This window comes from Suricata suricatta, chromosome 11, assembly GCF_006229205.1.
Source record: "Suricata suricatta isolate VVHF042 chromosome 11, meerkat_22Aug2017_6uvM2_HiC, whole genome shotgun sequence".
NCBI lineage: Eukaryota > Metazoa > Chordata > Mammalia > Carnivora > Herpestidae > Suricata > Suricata suricatta.
Genome location: NC_043710.1, coordinates 88119083 through 88137696, shown reverse-complemented (window position 1 = coordinate 88137696; position 18614 = coordinate 88119083).

Sequence of the window (18614 nt, the reverse complement as noted above, 5' to 3'; positions counted from 1 at the left end):
GGAATTCTGACCATGCTTGGGGCTGGAAGAAAAGGAAGAAATCATTGACAGACAACTTGAAGCTAAAGATAAGGAAGAAAGTGGCCCGGAGATACGGAGATACGCAGGGAGCTGAGTGAATAATGACAGAGGCAGGAGGTCCCTCAGCCCAGGGATCATTTCTGCATCTGAAAGAGGATCTTCATGCCCGTAGACCTCCTCCCAGCCTCATCTCCATCGTCCACTCTTTCATTATTAGTCAGAGCATAAATGTTTACCCTGTACCTAGGTCCAGGTGTGGGGTTTGGAGGGAGAAGTTCGTATCTGGGTCTCGGATCTCAGAGTGCCTATGATCTGACTGGAGGTGGGGGTGGGGGTGTTAGGGAACCTGCCTTACTGCTGAGGGAGCGCATGGCAGAGTTGCCATGGGTTCCTGGGGGGAAGAAGAGCAGGTACTGAAGGGGAGTAGGTAAAGGCATGTGGACAATTGACACACTGGGCGAAAAGGAGCCTCTGTGGCTTCCTGAGCAAGGATGTGATGTGACAAACAGTGTGGGGGTGGGGCAGACGGACAGGGCCACTACACCGAGCCTTCAGTCTTGGCTCTGCCACTTGCTAGCTGTGTGGGTGATGCTGGTTGAGTCACCTAACCTCTCTCTTGGGTTTCTCATTTGGTATGATTAAAGCCTAGCTTCCAGGTTTGTCATGAAGCATGAGGAGACATATGTGAGGCCACTTCATGCACACTCTTGGGTTGGATGGCTGGAAGGGGTAGGGGGAGGTGGGCACTGCTGGAAGGGGGGTTGGCCTGGGATGCCTGTGGCTCTTAGAGCATGGCAGGCCAGCTGTGATGAGGAGGGAGATTGGGGACCCTTGTTGGAGTCATCTTCCTCTTTTTTGCTTTCCTCCTGCTGCCCACTGGCGCATAGAAAGAGTCCCTTACATGTAAACCCTCTCTTGGCCTAAAACCGACAGTAAGAGGCAGACCACTAAGATTGGGGAGTGACAGAACATGAGTGGATATACAAATAGACAAGATTAACTATTCCCATTGTATACACAAGAGGCTTTGCTAACACTCAGCCAATTAGAAAACTAATCTAAACAGCCATGGGCTTCCATATCTCTTCAGAGCTCTTTCAAACAGCTGTTCAGTTTGCACTTGCTGCCGTTCCTAGCAAGTGCCTGGAGACTTCTCCTTGGGTCTGGTTCCCCACTTGAGCCTCAACACCTCCTGAGGAGCATGAACCCAGGTCAATTCTATTATGGGCTTCTGCAGTAGTGAGGTCAGGTTCCCTGACTCCCTGAATTACATTGTAGGCACCTTTAAATCAGGAACCAAGATAGGAATTTCTCCCCCCATTCTCTGAACCTGGGTACAAAGTAAATATTTATGCCCTGATTGCCGATGAAAGAGGGAAAGATGGAGATAAGGTTGGGAGGAGGTCTAAGGACATTTCTCATTTGCAGATTCCCTTCCCTAGGGGTCCAGGTGCTGTTATGTCCACTGCTCCTTCTACGTCATCACCTCTGAAAGCCTGCCCCGTGCCTCCGAACGGGGCCTGTTAAAACAGTTTCCGTGTTATATTGCCACTCCCCTGAGAAGTCTATAATGAAGGGGGTAAGAACAGAGCCTTTGGAGTCTGACAAAAATTTGAGTTCCAAAACCCATCTCTGTCTCTTGCTACCAGGAGACTCCCTTCTCTTACCTCAAAAGAAGATAATCATTGTGTCTACTTAATGGAGATTAAGCAAGTGCATATAAAAGGAGCCGGCACAGTTCCAAACACAGGGTTAGCCCCTCTGTACATTGCCTTTGCCATTATTAGAACTACTGTTATTGTTTACTCTGAATTACCTGCACACAGGAAACAATCTGACTTTTGCATTAGGCAGACTCTTAGGCGGTGTCCTGATGTTCATAACCTTGTGATGTCCCCTCCCCCTAAGCATGAGTGGGACCTGTGACTTGCTTCTAATAAATAGAATTTGGCCAAGATGATAAGATATCACGTTCGTTACTTATGAGGTTACATAAAATCATGACTTCGACCTGCTGACAGGCTCTTTTGCCTCCTACCCTGCCCACTTTGACGAAGCAGGCTGCCGTGTAGGAGAGGCCCAGGCCAGGCATGGAAAGTGGTCTCTGGCTAATGGCAAGAGAGGGGCCAAGGCCCTCAGCATGACAACCTTCAAGGGACTGAATTTGGCCAACTACCGTGTGATCCTTCCCCAAGTAAAACTTCAGACAAGCCCCCAGCCTTGGTCAAAACCTTGATGACAGCTTTGTGAGACACCACAAAGCAGAGCGCTCAGCTGGGCTGTGCCCAGACTCCTGGCCCACGAACACTGTGAGATAATAAACATGTGTTGTTTTAAACCACTAATTTTATGGGAATTTGTTACACAGAAACAGATAACTGATACAACTTCTTTGCATTCCTAGCACAGCACTTGGCATAGAGCAGAAGTCAAGTGTGGGTTGAGTGGATGGATGAATGATGGATGGTAACAGGTAAACTCATCAGGACGAGACCTGGTTGGGCTGGACCCAAACCAGGGCTCTCCCCCAGCCCCCGCTGCTTCGACCTTTTGTCTCTTTCTCTCCCTCACTGAAGACCCCAGGGTCCTCCTCCCTTCTCTGGCCCTCAGCACCTTGCTCTACTCTGGTTCCTGCCTTTAGTCATTTTCTCCAAATTTTTATTTTCTTCCTTAAGAAAAAAAAATAAAATAAAACAACTCAGCTCTCTCTGAAATATCTGACCCTGGTGAATTGGAATAATTTTTGATGGAAAGCAGTCTTGTCCAGAAAGCGTGTTACCCACCCTGCTTAGGAATGTGGTTGCCTCAGATAGTAAAACAGACCTGCAGGCGTCTGCAGTGAGTGGGGAGCTGGTGCCAGGAATGACCTCAGCCTTCACAGCAGGGCTTTTACCTATGAAAAGCTGCTGCTCTGGGCTGGATCACAACAGGACCCTCCCTTCTCCAAACCCTTCCCATTGTAGGACCCCATGCTGCACCCCTAGTTTAATGCCTGAGCCATAACTTGCCACCCGAGGCTGGCACCAAACGTCATGAGGGCAATGCCTTCAGGCCTGCTATGGGGATGCTGCGGGTACCTTTGTCCAAGTGATTCCAAGTGACTTTGGCTGAGGCATGTGCGCCTCGTGGCTGGCAGCCCCCTTCTCCACTCCTCTCCTTCCAGCTTCACCCCTCCCCCCAGACAGCTGAGAGGCATCCCATTCAGGTTGAGAGGCCTCAGTTTTCCTTCCTTCTGCAAAACACTCATCTCCGGGAAGGCTTGGGCACTTGGGGCAGAAACCAGAGCTGCCACCATCATCTGGAAGGTTCTTCACTGTGTGGCAGAACATCTGCCCAGGCCTTGGATTTTGCCCTACCTAATTCACCTCCTATTGCTGGACCTGAACATGTCTAAGAGGAAGTAGAAACTCCTGTCAGTTATTGGATTTCCTTCTTCTACTGAGCAGCTCAGAGAACTAGGAGAATCCCAACTCTAACTTTCAGCCTCCAAACTCAACAGCTAAGCCCCTGATAATCCCAACCATCAGAATAACAGCGAATCTTTGCCTGGCCATTCCTGTAAGCAAAGTACTTTTACACATGCTATTTTTCCCAAGAATCCCACAGTATTTTTAGCCCCCACTTAACGAATGAATAAACTGTGGCTGAGAGAGATGAAGTCATGTTTCCCCAGTTACAACGGTGAATAAATGGTTGAGTAAGGATCTAAACCAAGGTCTGTACAGATTAGTGATGGGCTGACTGTTGGCCTTCAAGTCAAGAGACCCAAGTTTTAAGTTCTGGCTCTGACACTAATAAGGGTGTTACTTTGAGTGGGTTCCCTCACTTTTCTAGGCACTGTAATGTGAAACAGAAACACTACATGATCTTGGAGACCCCTTCTAGCTCAAAACTACGTGGTTCTTGGATTCAGTTCCTGCTTGGGCTCCCTCTTGGAGAGGGACTATTTCCCAAGTGATTTTGAAAATTGGCCAGTCGCACTGTTAATGCCACCTGGAGCTTGGGCTGGGAGTGGGGAGCACTTAGCTAGTTGGCTGCTGCAAAGATGATAAGGGGACCCTGTCCCCCAACTCCACTCAACAGGCCCCTTCATTCCTGGCTCCTTTTCCCAGTCTTCTACAAAACGTCACTGCAACTCTTTTAGGTGAGGCTATGAACTGCTGAAGGCCTCTGTCCTTAACTCTCATTGATCACTGATTACTGTCCAATCCCAGGAACCATCCCAGACAGACTGGCACTGCATTGATCCCACAGGATGTCTGCAAGCCTGGGCTGAGGGTTACTCACAATCCCCGTGCTCAGGGAGACCCCGGGGCCCTGCAGCTGCTGCCGGCTGTCCGGCTGAACAATGCAGGATTCTGTCAGGTCTCCGGGCTGAGCTTTCTTAAAGGGGGGGTTCAAGTTGCAGTATTAATTGGAGGCATCTCAGCTGCTTCCTGCTTCTTGGCTCCCAGCAGGGATTCCTTAGCAAAGACAATCAGTCCAACTCTGCATCTGACCGCAACCCCCAGCAGTTGGGGGTAGGGCATGAGGAGTTTGATCTGTACATCTCAGAACAAGTAGTCAAGCTTCCCAGGTTGGAAGGAACCCTGTGGACCAAGGGCACCCGGGTCTTTGCTTCAGGCACCGAGGTGGGAGCACACCCAGTTTTCAGAAAACTGTGGGCGATGTGACGGCCTCCTCAGTTGCCTCTTTCAGTGCCAACCACTCCAACGGAGATCTAACGACCGTCCTTCCTGCAGCCAAGCCATTTGCACAAACTACTTGTACTACGTGCACTAGATTGAACTCCCCAGGAAGACACTTCTTGCTGTCTGTCTCCCAAGCTTAGCTGTCCCCCTCTATTATCTTGCTATCACCTTGTCACCCAAGCTCAAATGCCATCCCCCTCCCCCTTTTCCACAGCAACCCTAAGCCTTCTCTTGGCTTTAGATCTCTGCTGTAAGATTTATCATCTCCCCAAAACTGCTGTGAGTGATCCCATTAGGTAGTTTATTCATTCCCATTTCTTTCCTTCCGACTTCCTAAATACTGAGTGCCAACTCAATCATTTCTGCCCACACACTTACCTGTGCAGGAATTTTCTCTCAGTTTTGTTTTCATGATCGTGCAATCTCTCTCTCACCTGCTCCATAAACTAGGGGCTCCTCCAGTATTTAGCCCAGGTCTCTTCTGAACTAGTGAATATTGCTGATTGCTGTCAGGAAGTTCTACCTGAGAGCTAACCCTCTGACTACAGTTGGAGCCCATTTCCTGTTTGCTTGGGGCATGGAAATGTGATAAGGCTTTGGCTAGCTGCCAACCGACTGGCTGGTCCCCAAGGCCAATTTGGGGAGATGAAGGGGAAAGTGACTCCTATTACATAAATAGTGTTTCAGAATGCACCCAAGTGGAAACAACAGTGCTTCAGAATGCACCCGATTCACTCATCTAACCCTCTTCTGTACACCAAGCATCCCTGTCTGCCAAGGCTGTGGTACTAATAAGACATCCCCAGGAGGAATCTTAGTACTTGAGAGCAGTCAGACAGGTAGAAGAGGGAAGTGGTTGTGCAGGAGACACACCGGAGATCAGCAAAGACGAGACGGGAGCCAGGTGTCCAGCTCCACCCTCCGCCGCTCCACAAAGAGATTGGTTTCTTTAAGGCTTTTCTTGAGTTCTGATGAGAAACAAGTTGGATCTATGATGGGTGGGGGTTGGGGGGCATTTGCAAGCAGAGTTTATAGGCCCTTGCATTTTCTTAACGGCTCCCTCCTCACACATTCCTCTGCATTTTTCTTTTTTATTAACGTGGCATCTTTCCCAGGCCACTTTATGGAACCGTGTGTGTTTTTACTTATGCCCTGATTGAGTTTGATCGTGCGTCTCCCTATGAAGAACCTTCAGATCTTGTACAAGCCTCTCCCCTTACCCCCGACCCCCTGCAAGGACACTGGCATTTCAGTCTCTGTGGGACTCCTGGGCTCATCTCTCAACAGAACCCCAAAGGCTCCACTGTTTTCAGTACTTTTCTACATTGGAGTCACAGCTCATTTGGACCCCAAATAATACACATAATAATACAGCCCAGTTTGATTACTTTTCCCCAAATCTGAAATGTCTGACTTCTGGCTCTTGCCCCAAAACCAAACCTGCCCCAGAAGATGAAAGAAAGATTTCCCACAACTGGGGATTTTCAAAGGAATGTGCTTCAAGCCCTGAAGGCCATTGCTAAAGAGGCACTGGAAAACTGTTTTGAGCAACAGCAACTCTGCTAGAACACAGCTTTCCAAGAGGCCTGTTGGCAAAGGCCTGGCACACGTGTTTGGAGAATCAAGCTTTAGCGTGTTTATTTAAAAAAAACAAAAAAACTCATGTTACTTTCAGGAACTGTGCTCTTAGCCTTTCTTATCTCTTTAGACTATCAGTTCCAAGACTAAGACCAAGGCTTGGAGTTGACTTTCCCTCGTGCTCAAGTTTGATCAGTGTTTCCCCCATTGGTTTCCCGGTATCCGAAAGATGGCTCTGTTTCACTTAGACGTGAAGCATCAGGCATGGTGGCCATCCTGTGATCTTTGAAAACCCACTCACCCTCAGAGCAGGAGTTTCTTCCTCTATAAAATGAAGCGAGTAAGATGTGTTCCCCAGAGTTTGAGAATTCAGTGGCGTGAGGTCCTTAAGAGGCCCGGCACACTGCAGCCACTCTGTAAATGGTAGGGACTGATGTTCTAAAAGAGGTAAGGACCTCTTTTTTGGGAATCTGCTTGTTTCCTCATCCTAATGGTCCTGGCCCTCTCCCACTGCAGTGAGGTCTGTGGACTACATCAAACTCCCTGCTCTGTTCTCAAGGGCAAGAATTTCCCCCGAGTCTCTTGGGAGATGTAGCTCTGGGGTCACTTTCCTGTTGTCAGCAGGTTCTGGAAGAGGCATTAACCCCACAAGGCTTGATGTGGGAAGTTTTTACAGGTACCACTCATCTGGCTGACAGATGTAGCTTTGCAGCAGGACATAGCTCTGTCTTCCAGATGGGAGAGTGTTTGGGAATCCTGAAGTGGGACTGGTTTCTCTTTGCTTGGAGCCAGTATGAGACACACTCTTGGGTTTGTCACCTCCTTCCCAAACCCTGGAGTCCTTGAGCCAACTCCCGTGGAGCTGACTGTGCCTTGGTCCTCTCAAACCCACATTCTGGCAATTGGTTGGCCATCTTTCCATTGTCTTCATCACCCCCAGCCTCCTCTAACACACACACACACACACACACACACACACACACACACACACACGCTGGTGTTTCTAGAGGAGAAGAGGAAAACACTGGCTGCTAGATGTGGATACACTGCATGTTTCTCTGCCAGGTACAAGTTACAACACTCTCAAGAAGGTGAAACAGGAGGGGCGCCTGGGTGGCTCAGCTGGTTAAGCATCCAGCTTTTGGCTTTGGCTCAGGTCATGATCTCACTGTTTGTGGGTTCGAGCCCCACGTCGGGTTCTGTGCTGACAGCTAGCTCAGATCCTGGAGCCTGCTTCTGATTCTGTGTCCCCCTCTCTCTCTGACCCATCCCTGCTCGTGCTGTCTCTGTCTCTCAAAAATAAATAAAAACATTAAAAAAATTAAAAAAAAAGAAGGTGAAACAGGAGATAGAAGGATTGCTGAGCTAAGGCACCCCACGGCATATGAGCATTTTCCCTAAAGGAAGATGGAGGGAAGGGGGGATGGTGACTGGATGCTCCTTCCCTCATAATATCACCTTGAGTAGAAGCAGCCCCTAATTCACCACCCCTGGAAGTCCCATCTCTCTGCCTTGACAGAGGGGGAATGCACCTTGCCCATTAGCAACTGTTTTCTGCCCTCATTCAAGCTGGGCTTGTTTGGGGACTTTTATGCTAAAATGCTCCTCTGGCCAAAGCACTTTTGCTCACAAGGGGCAGACACGTATTCATACAGAAAAAATAATATATAGAGAGACAATTATTTAGGGACAAAGAGATAAATCAAGGAGCAGACCCCATAGTTCTCTCTCTTCTTGGGCCACTGTCTCAACTTTTCTCTGTGCATAATTCTGGTTTGCCTATAGTTTTATTTTATGGCCCTATCCCAAGTCCTCATCACACATGAAGGTTCAGTTTAGCTCCCTGTGACTACATGGCTACAGAGTCTATGCTTTCTCATTTCAAACTCTTAAGAGAGTAAAACCCAATGGCTCTGTCCCAGCCAATACATCGGCTGGCCTTGGGCATCTCTTCTTGGTTGAATTAACTGTGGCTGAGCAGTGGGACATGAGGCACAAGAGGTGTGTAAGGTAGCAGAGGCTGAAAGAAGGCGAACAATTCGCGGACCAGCACACATGTCCCTTCCAGGCGATATCTAATCCTCCCCTGGTTCTGGGGTGCCACCGAGAGGCAGGTAACAGGCTTCCTTGGTGAATCCATCCATCTCAGCACAGGCTGCAGGTGGCGTTCAAAGCTGGGGAGGCAGGAGCTCCACTGAAGCAACTGCCGCCTTCGTGGCATTCTGGGGACATAGGGAAATGTCTCAAAAGAGTGCCTAAAGCAATAACATCCTGTGAAAATAGCACCAGACTGGGAGTCAGGAGTCCTGCCTCTGCCACTAACCCACAGAATGGCCTAGGAAAATCCCTTTCACCCTCCGGTCCTAGATTCTCCTATAAGCTTATAAATAAATAAACAAATAAATAAATGGTGTTGAACTAAATAATCTAAAGATCCTTTCCAACCCCTAAGAATTCCCTAAGCCTATCTCCTTACCCCTTGCCCCGAGGTTTCCAGAAATACATAGAATGGAATTCTTTGACCCATGACTTTGGTGGAGTCTCCACCAGCTGCCTCTCTCCCATGACAAGCCAGCCATCCCTAGTGATTAGTTCCTGCCAGAGGCCTTCCACCCTGGCCTTCCAGCCACCCAAGAAAGTCAAGACTGGGACTCCCTAGGGCATAGGAGTCAGGAATCCTGATCTCAAGGGGCATATTTATTTCTGAGCTTCCTAGAGGCTGAGGACAGGGCCTGAGCACTCATTCTCTGGCTACACCAGAGAGGGCGGGCTGGGCATTGAGGACTTGTCCAGCCAAGGGTTTCCAGCTGTTCCATCAGGGTCCCTGAGGACCGGGGAAGCTATAGGAGTGGGGTCAGCGACAGCCCCAGGAAGGGCAAGGACGATAAGTCACGTGTTGTTGGACAGGAAGAACAGAAAATGTGGGTTCCACAGGGAAGATGGCAGGGGAAAACGTTTGTGTCTCTTGGCAGGAAATGAATAACATTCAGAGAATATGCAAAATGCCTCACTAATCAGCACCTGTTCACTTTGGAGCTGATGGCTTGGGCCCAGGGCATCCGAGATTAAGCCTGGCTTTGGGTCTCCCCCAGGGGAGGAAATACAGTACATTGGGATCCACTCGAGTGTTGAAAGAGGCACTGGTTCTAAGTGGGATAGGGAGAAAGAAGGTGCCCTCAGCCTCCATTGCTCCTTCCTGGCCCCAAATGATCTGTTACGCAGCCCCAGCCCGGCCCCAGGCAGATGGCTGCAAATTCTGTGGGGGCCTCCACGCATTCCCCTGGCGAATAGCCACATTCCAGAGCAGCATATGTTTCATCTCAAGCCCAGAAGGTTTGCGCTTCCAAGTAGAGCCAAAGAGAAAACCTTGGCTCAGGCTGTGCATTTCTTAGGAGAGGTGGGGGCAGGGTGAGGCCGGCAGGGAGCTTGGGGCTGTCCTGTTGAGGAACTTTTGAGTTAATGCAAAGCTGGGTCCTGAATCTGTGAGACCCTCGCTACTAACTCAGAACACCTCAGGGCACCTCCCTGAGAAAGGGGGCCTGGGGTGCTGCCTGTAGCTCTCATCAGCAAGCCTTTGCCGCCGCCTGCCAGCCCCCTGATGCCAGCTCCTCACCTTTGCCTGATCCACCACCTCTGCTGAATCTGTAGTCCATGATCCACAGTGGGAGGGGAAGAAAAGAGGGTGACTCTTGATCTTTCTCTGCCCCTTCAAAGGTGCCCGGACCTCATCTCCCCTTGTTCCCGTTTCTGCACTGTGAGGGGAGCTCCTCTGGCCTTGGGCCGCTGGAAGACACCAAGTTCAGAGGAGGATTCAGGAAGGACCAGAGTTGGATAGAAAGTGTCAGGAAGAAGAGAGGGGGGAGGACAATAAGAAGGAAGCAGAGGAGAGATAGAGGTTAGGGTGGGGGCTGCAGGAGGGTCTAGAGCTGGAATGGGAGGGAAGCAGGTTTCCTCTGATGGGCGGGGAATGAGGAGGGAGATGGTGGGGGTCCTGGCCCTCTGGGGGCTCTACTCTGTGGTAAGCTAAGGGATTTCTGACAGCAAAGTAAACTGTGGGGTGCTGAGTTTACCCGGCTCCAGTAAGCACTCTTTGCAGTGTTTAATGTTTGCCTGGCACAGAACCTCAGCCAGCCCCTGAGGTCTTTGGTCTTCAGGGAGATGAGGGATGGGGAGGTGCGGAGAGGGCTGTCAGCACAGCCTGGTCCCCGACCGGGGCCATGGAGACTCAGATGGGGACTGGCAAGTGCCGCTGCCATAGGCCCGAAGTTCCCCATCAAGAGGAACTCCCAGCAACCCCTCTCTATCCCACCTCCTCCCATGTGGGTCCCAGCCTGGCCCAGGCGCTTGCAGCCCTCCTGTTTACTTTTCTCATTGTAGTCTATTAAGCGCCCGACTCCAGGGCCACCCTCTTCAGCAGCCCTGCCTATGTGGACAGGTGCAGAGGACACACAGGCCACAAAATAAATCAGGAAGATACCGGAGCTCAGCACCCAAGAACAAAATAAACTAACCCTGGCATGATGCCCAGCACAGAGTGCCGGTGGGCTTTGGGCTCAGTAAGGATGAATGAGTTGAAATATCAGGGGAAAATAGCTCTACTTCCCTTCAATCCAGGGAGGCTCCTGGGAAGAGAATGGCTTCTGAAAAGCTCTTAAAATGAAATGGATGAGAAAAGTTTGGAAAGAAGAGCACTTTGGGGAGCACAGAAGTACAGAGTTGTGGGTAGGAGAACCAGACGGGGTGAGTCCTGACCATGAGAAAGCATCCAGGCAGGGGTCAGCTTCAGAGATGGGGGAGGTGAGGAAGGACAGAGTGGACTTCGGTCACAGAGCTTGTCCCAGAAAAAGAGCAGAGGGGCTCATGTCTCGGGCTGCTATTGCCCCCTTGCAGAGAATTAGAAGTAACTCTGAACCTACAGAGCGAGGGGAGCTGGACATGTGGTAGAAAAGAGGGAGGGGCCAAGGATACCAAGCAGCAGTCCAGGCTGAGCAACAAGACTTGGGATCCCCAGTGAGCCGTGCCTACGGAGAAGAAGGGGAGTGTGGACATGTTATCAGGGCGTGCAGAGCAGGGTGCCGGAACAGCCAGGGGGAGAGAGGTGGAAAAGAAGAAAAAGAAGGACCTTCACTGCTTGGGGGCCAGGGGACTGGAGAGTCTCAGGATGCAGGGCAGAGTCATGGTTGCTATGCAGGTGTGTAAACGTGTCATCGAGCAATTAACTCAGACTCCTGGGTCTCGATTCCTTTTCCTCTCCAGAATTATTTTAAAATATCCTTCTAAGCGCAGATAGGAAGAGTATGGGGTGCCTCGGTGGCTGTCAGTTGAGCTCCCTACTCGTGCTTTTGGCTCAGGTCATGATCTCACAGTGGTTCATGGGTTCGAGCCCTGAGTCAGGCTCAGCAGACAGCAAAGAACCTGCTTGGGATTCTCTCTCTCTCTCTCTCTCTCTCTCTCTCTCTCTCTCTCTCTCTCCCCAGCCCCCGGTGTCCCTCCCCTGCTCATGCACTGTATCTCTCTAATAAATAAATAAACATTTAAAAAAAAGGCAGAGAGGAATAGAATAGTAGCTTCACATGGTCTCCAAGGACCGTAAGTCTTTCCTGGGAAGCCAGTACAAGGCAGGGGGAGGACCGGGTTGGCAGGCGGGTGGAAGGAAGCTCCCAGCGGGCAGGGCTTTTAGCCCACTCCCCGTCTCAACCAGAGCAACTCAGTGTCATCTGCTGTATTTGTTTTCACTTCTGTGTAAGAGCTTCTTGAAGGCAAGACTTACTGTGACAAACCTGCAAAAGAGGAGTTTGGAGGCCACAAAGGCATAGTAAAGCCCTCCACCAGCTCTAAGAACTATGATTCTACAGGGACATGCAGTGAACGCATGGACCAACATCTGGGCACAGATCCCAAATTTGAGTATTTTGGCCTCTTGTCAGATCATTTGTTCCCATTTTTTGGTTCGGAAAAATATATGATCAGCAGGAACATTTGCAACTCTTGGCTCTTTTCATTTGCTTCAGAAAGAAATAGCACAGACTCCACTGTTTCTCTGGCTGTGCCTGGGGCCGGTATCACAAGTCAATAACAACACCCTTGGGATGATAATTTATAATAATAATACAAGAACATAGTGTCGGGATCTGTCTAAACAGAGTGCTCCAGGAAGCTACCCCCTCACTGGGATGAGGGGCTATAAGAGCTGAACCTCGGTGCTGGTCCTGGTTTGCTTGGCTGTCTGACTCCAAAAACACAAAGCTGAAAAGACCACCAGCATTACAACCCACCTCAACCTCCTTGCTGGCTTCCCGGATTTGGAGCTCAAGGTGCTGGCCCATTCCAACAGGAGACTGGGGCCAGCCTTGACTTTTGAAGAAAGTCCTTTAAACACAACTGTTAGGTGCCTGGGCCTTGGAGAGGGAGGCCCGCAAATGTGGGGAATATGGCCCCTCCCGTTACTGGAGAAAAGAGTCTGAGGGAAAAAATTTAAAGAAATTTGAACCTTGTTTTAAGAGAAAATATAGGGGCGCTGGATGGCTCAGTCCATTGAGTGTCCAACTTCAGCTCAGGCCATGATCTCACAGTTTGTGGGTTCGAGCCCTGCCTCGGGTTCTCTGCTGTCAGTCAGTGCAGAACCGGTTTCGAATCCTCTGTCCCTCTCTCTCTGCCCCTCCTCTGCTTGATGTCTCTCAAAAGTAAATAAAAACATTTTTAAAAAATTTAAGAGAAAGTATAAAAGGGGGCAGAGACAGAACCAGAGTCCAAATCCAAGGCTGGCTTGGGAACAGTATCCTTCTGTGGGAGGCATCCAGCAAGAGGGTAGGAAGCAAGTAGCCTCGGAATGACCTGGCAAAGGGACACAGTAGATGCAACAAGACAAAAAAGATGAAAATGGGGGAACGGGGTTTCGCTTAATGGTTTTCACCTTTTTAAATAAGCAGAACTCTTTTCAAAAGAAATTGAACTCAGATTCCCCAGGATAGAAACCAGTAAAGGGAGCTGCTCTGCTTGAATGTGGAGAACAGACTCTCCCCCCACCCCCTCATGGCTCTCTCCTTCCCTCCCTAGACTGAGAGGAGTGCCATTATTGCCTGGGGTCAGCAGGCTGGTTATGGCTCTGCCAGGTTTAGAAATCACAGGTGTTGGTTGCAGACCTGATGCTCCTACAGTCCCCTGCCCTGTAACCAACAAGGCAGACCACTGCTTTGCTCCCCACTTAGGTCCAGCGTCTAGAATAGCGTCCGGCATGTGCAAGACCCTCGGTAAGTATTTGTGGAGTGAGTGAATCTACCATAACTATTCTTTACACTGACTCAGAGCTGCACAGTTTACAAAGCACTTTCATGGAGGGGGAGGGAGGTTGGTGCTGGATGTCTACCTTTAGCAGGTGGCTTTTGTGAGCTGTGTCAGCCCAGACCGGTCCTTGTGGAGGTGGGGTGCTGGGGAACAAACTGAGTCTCAGCAGGTGTGATCTCTTAGCTCCCCGTGGCTGAGGGGCTCCAGATCCCGGAAACGTGAGCCTGTCTCTGAAAAGCCTCATTCCTGCCCTTACTTGGTCACTGAGCCGAGATCCAGCCTAGAGACCCTCCAGTTCCTTGCCTCCTCCCGCTTTCCTCTGTGTGGACCTTCAGTACAAATACTGAAGAGATCCGGGAGAGAAGAGGCCCAGCAGGAGGCAGAGGGTGTCCTGGGAGGGCTCAGGGAGAAGGCCTGTGTCATTTGTGGGGGTGAAGGGCCTCCAGTCCCCCCACCCCCACATTCTCCCACGTTTTTTGGGAAGAGAGGAATGCATTCACTGCAATTCCTCCAGGACCCCCCCTCTCGCACCCCACCTCCTGTCCCCATGTCCCCCCCATAGGCCTGCCAAGTTTGGGACATGAGAACGGCCAGGTTCCCCTGTGGGGAGCCCAGGGGGCGGAGCCGGGCCTGGCTGGGCCTCCAGGTCGCCTTGCCCTGGCCCCAGGGTTTAATAAACTCCGAGAGAGGTTTTCAAAGGCCACTTGATCTTCCCCATCAGGCAGCCCCTGTCTCCCTTTCAGAGCCGCGGGACTGGAAAGAAAAAAACGCTCAATGAACAAGGCAGCCAGAGAAAGCCGAGCCGCGGGGCACCTTCTATGAATTTCTGATGAGCACACGGCACTGACTCCTGGGTCCCAGCCCAGTGCCGTCAGGGATGTTAGTTTAAGTCATTTCGCACGGTTCACTGGCTCTCTGAGAGTGGCTTGTCTCCAGCCTGGCCCTCTCTAACAAGCTCTTTTTACTCGGGGCTTCTCTGAGCAGAGACCTCAAACAATAGCAGCTTTCAAGGGGCTTGGCCCTCCTCTGGCGGCTTCCCTGTCCCGCCCCCAGCCCTGTTCTGGGTCCTTCTCTCTGGCCTCCCTCTGCCTGCCCACCTGAACGTCCCAGCCCAGAGCCTGATGCAGAAGCTGGTGTTCAGGGAAAATTTGCCCCTCCCTCCCTCCCTTCCTTCCTTCCTTCCTTCCTTCCTTCCTTCCTTCCTTCCTTCCTTCCTTCTTCACCCTCCTTGCCATTTCTCCCCGTGAGCAGGCAGAGCAAGGAGCCATGCCCTCAAGAGCAGGGCGCCACTGGCACCTCCCAGAGTTGTGCAGTGAAAAGGACCTGATCAAGAGCACCTTGTCCTGGCTCTCTTAGGCCTATTAGGCTCCCCTTGAAACTTTGAGCAATGTCTCCTCCCTTGAACCCGAGGAGAGTGCTGGCTTCCTCCACATTCAGGCACTGCCAGCCTGCCACACAGGCCCAGGCCTGGCGGGGTGGATGGAGAATCTCAAGTAAGACACCATGTGAGGTGCTCCTCACAGACAAGCCAGAGAGGGGGACAAATAAGGAGCAAGGTCTTCTGCTGGGGTGGCTCCTGCCCAGACACTGGGGCGGGGGGGGGGGGGGGGGGGGGGGGGGGAGCATGTTTCCCATGAGTCAAGGGCACTCCCTGTTGTCCCCATTCCTGTTGTCCCCTCTGTCATTCAGGGCCATGAGGAGCCCACTTCTTGCCCACCCCTACCTTTGGTCTCCTCCCTAGAGTGACATGTCCCCATGAAGAGACTCCTGATTCATTAATCATTGGCAGATGAGAGCCATTTACATATTTAGACCAAATCTCCGGCCAGAACAAATCAGCAAACAAAGTTCCTATCAAGACAAGTCAGTATTTTGGCTTAATGAGAGAGGTTGAGTTGACTCATGGTTGACATTTGAATCTTTTGATGGTAACCTTTGACCTGGGGAGCTCCGGAAGGCTTTGAGCCACCATTCCACTGACATTCCATTCTGGGAGAGGCTCTGCCCAACTCCTAACGCACCTGCCAGCAATTAAAGGGCCCCTCCCCACTGACCTGGGCACTGCCTTTGGACTCAGGGTCTTTCACCTTTCAAGAGTCTCAAGCAGCCTGACTGTACAGGGTCCCTCACAAAGCTACCTCCCTTACCTTCCTTGCCTCTCACACCAGCGACACCCCAGCTCCCATGTTAATAACCCACCCTCTTCAGGAAGTGAGTCTGCCCAGAAATCGCATGGCAAGCTGAAAGAACAGTAAACTGGCAACCCAGGACTTGGATTCCAGCTCGGCCTCAGCCTCTGATTTGCTGTATGGCTGTGGCAAGGATCCCCATTCTCCACCGTCACTATCTCTTGACAGTATTGGAGTGGACCAGTGTTTCTTACGATGTAATCCCCAGATACTCATGATCAAAATCTATGAAGGATTTGCTAAAATGCAGGCCCAAGGTCTCCCGCAGAATTTCTGGGTCCTAGGCACAGCCTATAGTCTAACCCATGCCCCAGGTGTGCCTTAGGCCCACTCAAGGTTGAGAACCCTCTCCTGATCTATTCCACACCATAACTTTCACGGAGATTCTACCTCTGCACTCCGTGTGAACTTGCTCAGGCTCTGTTTGGGGGTGGATTTCCCAGGAAGTGAGAGATCTTTACACAGGCTCCTTGTAAGGCCTTGGGAGGAGGCCTAGTAACTTTGTGATCATACTTGTGAATTCTTTCACTTAAAAAGAACCCTGCCACTACCACATAATAAAATATCGGACCCCCCCAAAATGTGGCCTGGCCTCTGGTTGTGCTAGTTGATGGGTGACTTTTTATAGGGTGAAGTCTTGATCACCCTTTTCCCCCTAATGATAGGCCCATCCCCAGCTTCTCTTGCCTTCCCCAATATGCTCAGCACAGTGAGAGCTAGAATTGCACCTCTGTCAATCAGTACAGTTAACCCAAAGGCCAAATTCCAACGACACTTCGTGGCCAGAGGTAGAAGGGACTCCAGAGACAGAGAGGTGTGTCCCAGGCTGACCGATGCCTCCAATCTCAAATGAGTTTCATGCTCAGGTGTTGGAACGGGGTCAGAGGGAGGCAGGTGGAGAAGGAAGGCCCAGTTTTTAGGCTAATCAGCTCCTCTTCACATCAGACCAGACTTGGGTTCAAATCTTTATTTGACCTTTATCAGCTAATTGAGGCTAGAGACCCCTCTGTCCCACAGCTGTGGAGAAGGTGGCTGAGAGTGAATATAAAGGCCTTTCATAGCCCGGAAGTACTGACCGGTTGTAAGATATTGCTAATCAGAAGGGACTTGATACAACCCACGATCAAAGAGTTTGAGACATTAATATCATGGATTGTGCCCCAAACCCTCCAGTGTGGCCATATTGCAGAGGAGACCAAGACCCCCTATTGGCTAAGCTCCCAGGGGTAAGATTCCTGCCCAGCCTCGCCCACCACCCCTGACTGTTGGCACTGAACAGATGTCCTGTCATGCACTGCTCTCCCGCCCTTCCTTGGCATGGGCCAAAGAGCTGGGCAGGGAGGTGGGGGGGAGAGCAGGATATGGGTGGAGAGCCTCCTCACCCCCCTCCCTGCTGCCCCCTGCAGACCTTGAAAAATCAGGGGAAGGAGGAGGAAGAGGAGGAGGAAACCACATCTGGTTTGAGTGAGGTTTCCAGCAGGGAGAGCAGGGCCCTGGGATGCCAGAGGAGATGGCCGGCTGGAGCTGGGGAGGAAGGGAGTCAGGGAGGGCTGGCATGGGCCCCAGCCAATCTGGGAGAAAGAAGGGAAAGTGGTTGGGGCCCGGGGAAAGCAAATAAACAGAGTGGTTGAGACAATAATAATAAAGAAAGGAGTCATTAAAGAATGGAGATTGTGTCACACCCAAGACAAACAGAAAATAAACGGCCAGTAGATCCACTCTGCAGATGTTTGGCACTGAAGGGCGACAGATTCAAGATGCATGGAAGACACAGCAGTAGACAGAGCTCCACCAGCAGCTGGAGAGCAGGTGGACAGGAGCCCCAGCCAGAGGGGCCTTCACGGCTGGAGGGGAGCCAACCCCAGAGACCATTTCACCCTCCCCCCGCCTCAGGCAAGCCTGCCCCTCGCCTGTCCCGGCACAGCACCCAGATGCGCAGAGTGCCAGATGTAGAGGAAAGATGGTGCCCTCCCCAGGGCCAGGCTGGGTGTCTCTGCCAGGGTGGCCTCCTTCTTCCCAACCACAGACACCCCCCCACACACTTCCTGTGAGAGGCATCTGGAGTTGCCCAGTTTTTAGTTGGAGTAAGATCTTCAAGTGACCTCAAGGTTTTTACTGGTTGGTCAACAGCTTGCTGCCATGTTCGTGTTAATGACTCTTCAGGGACTCAGACTTTTCCTTCCTGGCATCGCCAGTGTCTGAGCTGACCTGTACTAGTGTGTGGGGTCAGGGGAGAGTTCTGTAGGTAGGGTATTCACTCCCTCGTTTACTCAATAGTCTATTTTGTGTGCGTGACACTGCATTAGGCACCTCAGGGATTACTAAGATGAATAGGACCCCATTCTTCCCCTAAAGGTATTTACAGGCCAAAGATAAAGGAATGAATATTTTTTGAGTGTCCATTCTGTAATAAGCACTCTGCTAGGTGTCTTCACATGGTGTTATGCATTCTTCACAGTAACCCTATTTGGTAGATATTATTCCCTCATTATTACAGAGCAGGAGGCAAGGACCACAGTGATTTGGTGCTTTTTTGATGGTCATGAAGCCCAGAAAGGGATCACTGGGCATTCAGAGCCAGGTTCATGGGGTCCCAGAGCCCACTGCTCCTTCGCCAACACCATAAACAACCATCGGAGGAGCAGAATTTGACAACCACCAAATAAAACCGCATGCTCTTAAAAGATACAAGAAAGGGGTCTCCTGCCTCTATCCACCCTGCTCACTGGCCCCTTAATTGGAACCAAATTTCATCTTTCTGTTCCGTGCTCTGGCAGGGAGGAGTCAGCACATCCCATCCCCAGCCAGGGCCAAGTGCCTGCAGGTGTCGGAGGAATGCTAATGGCCATGA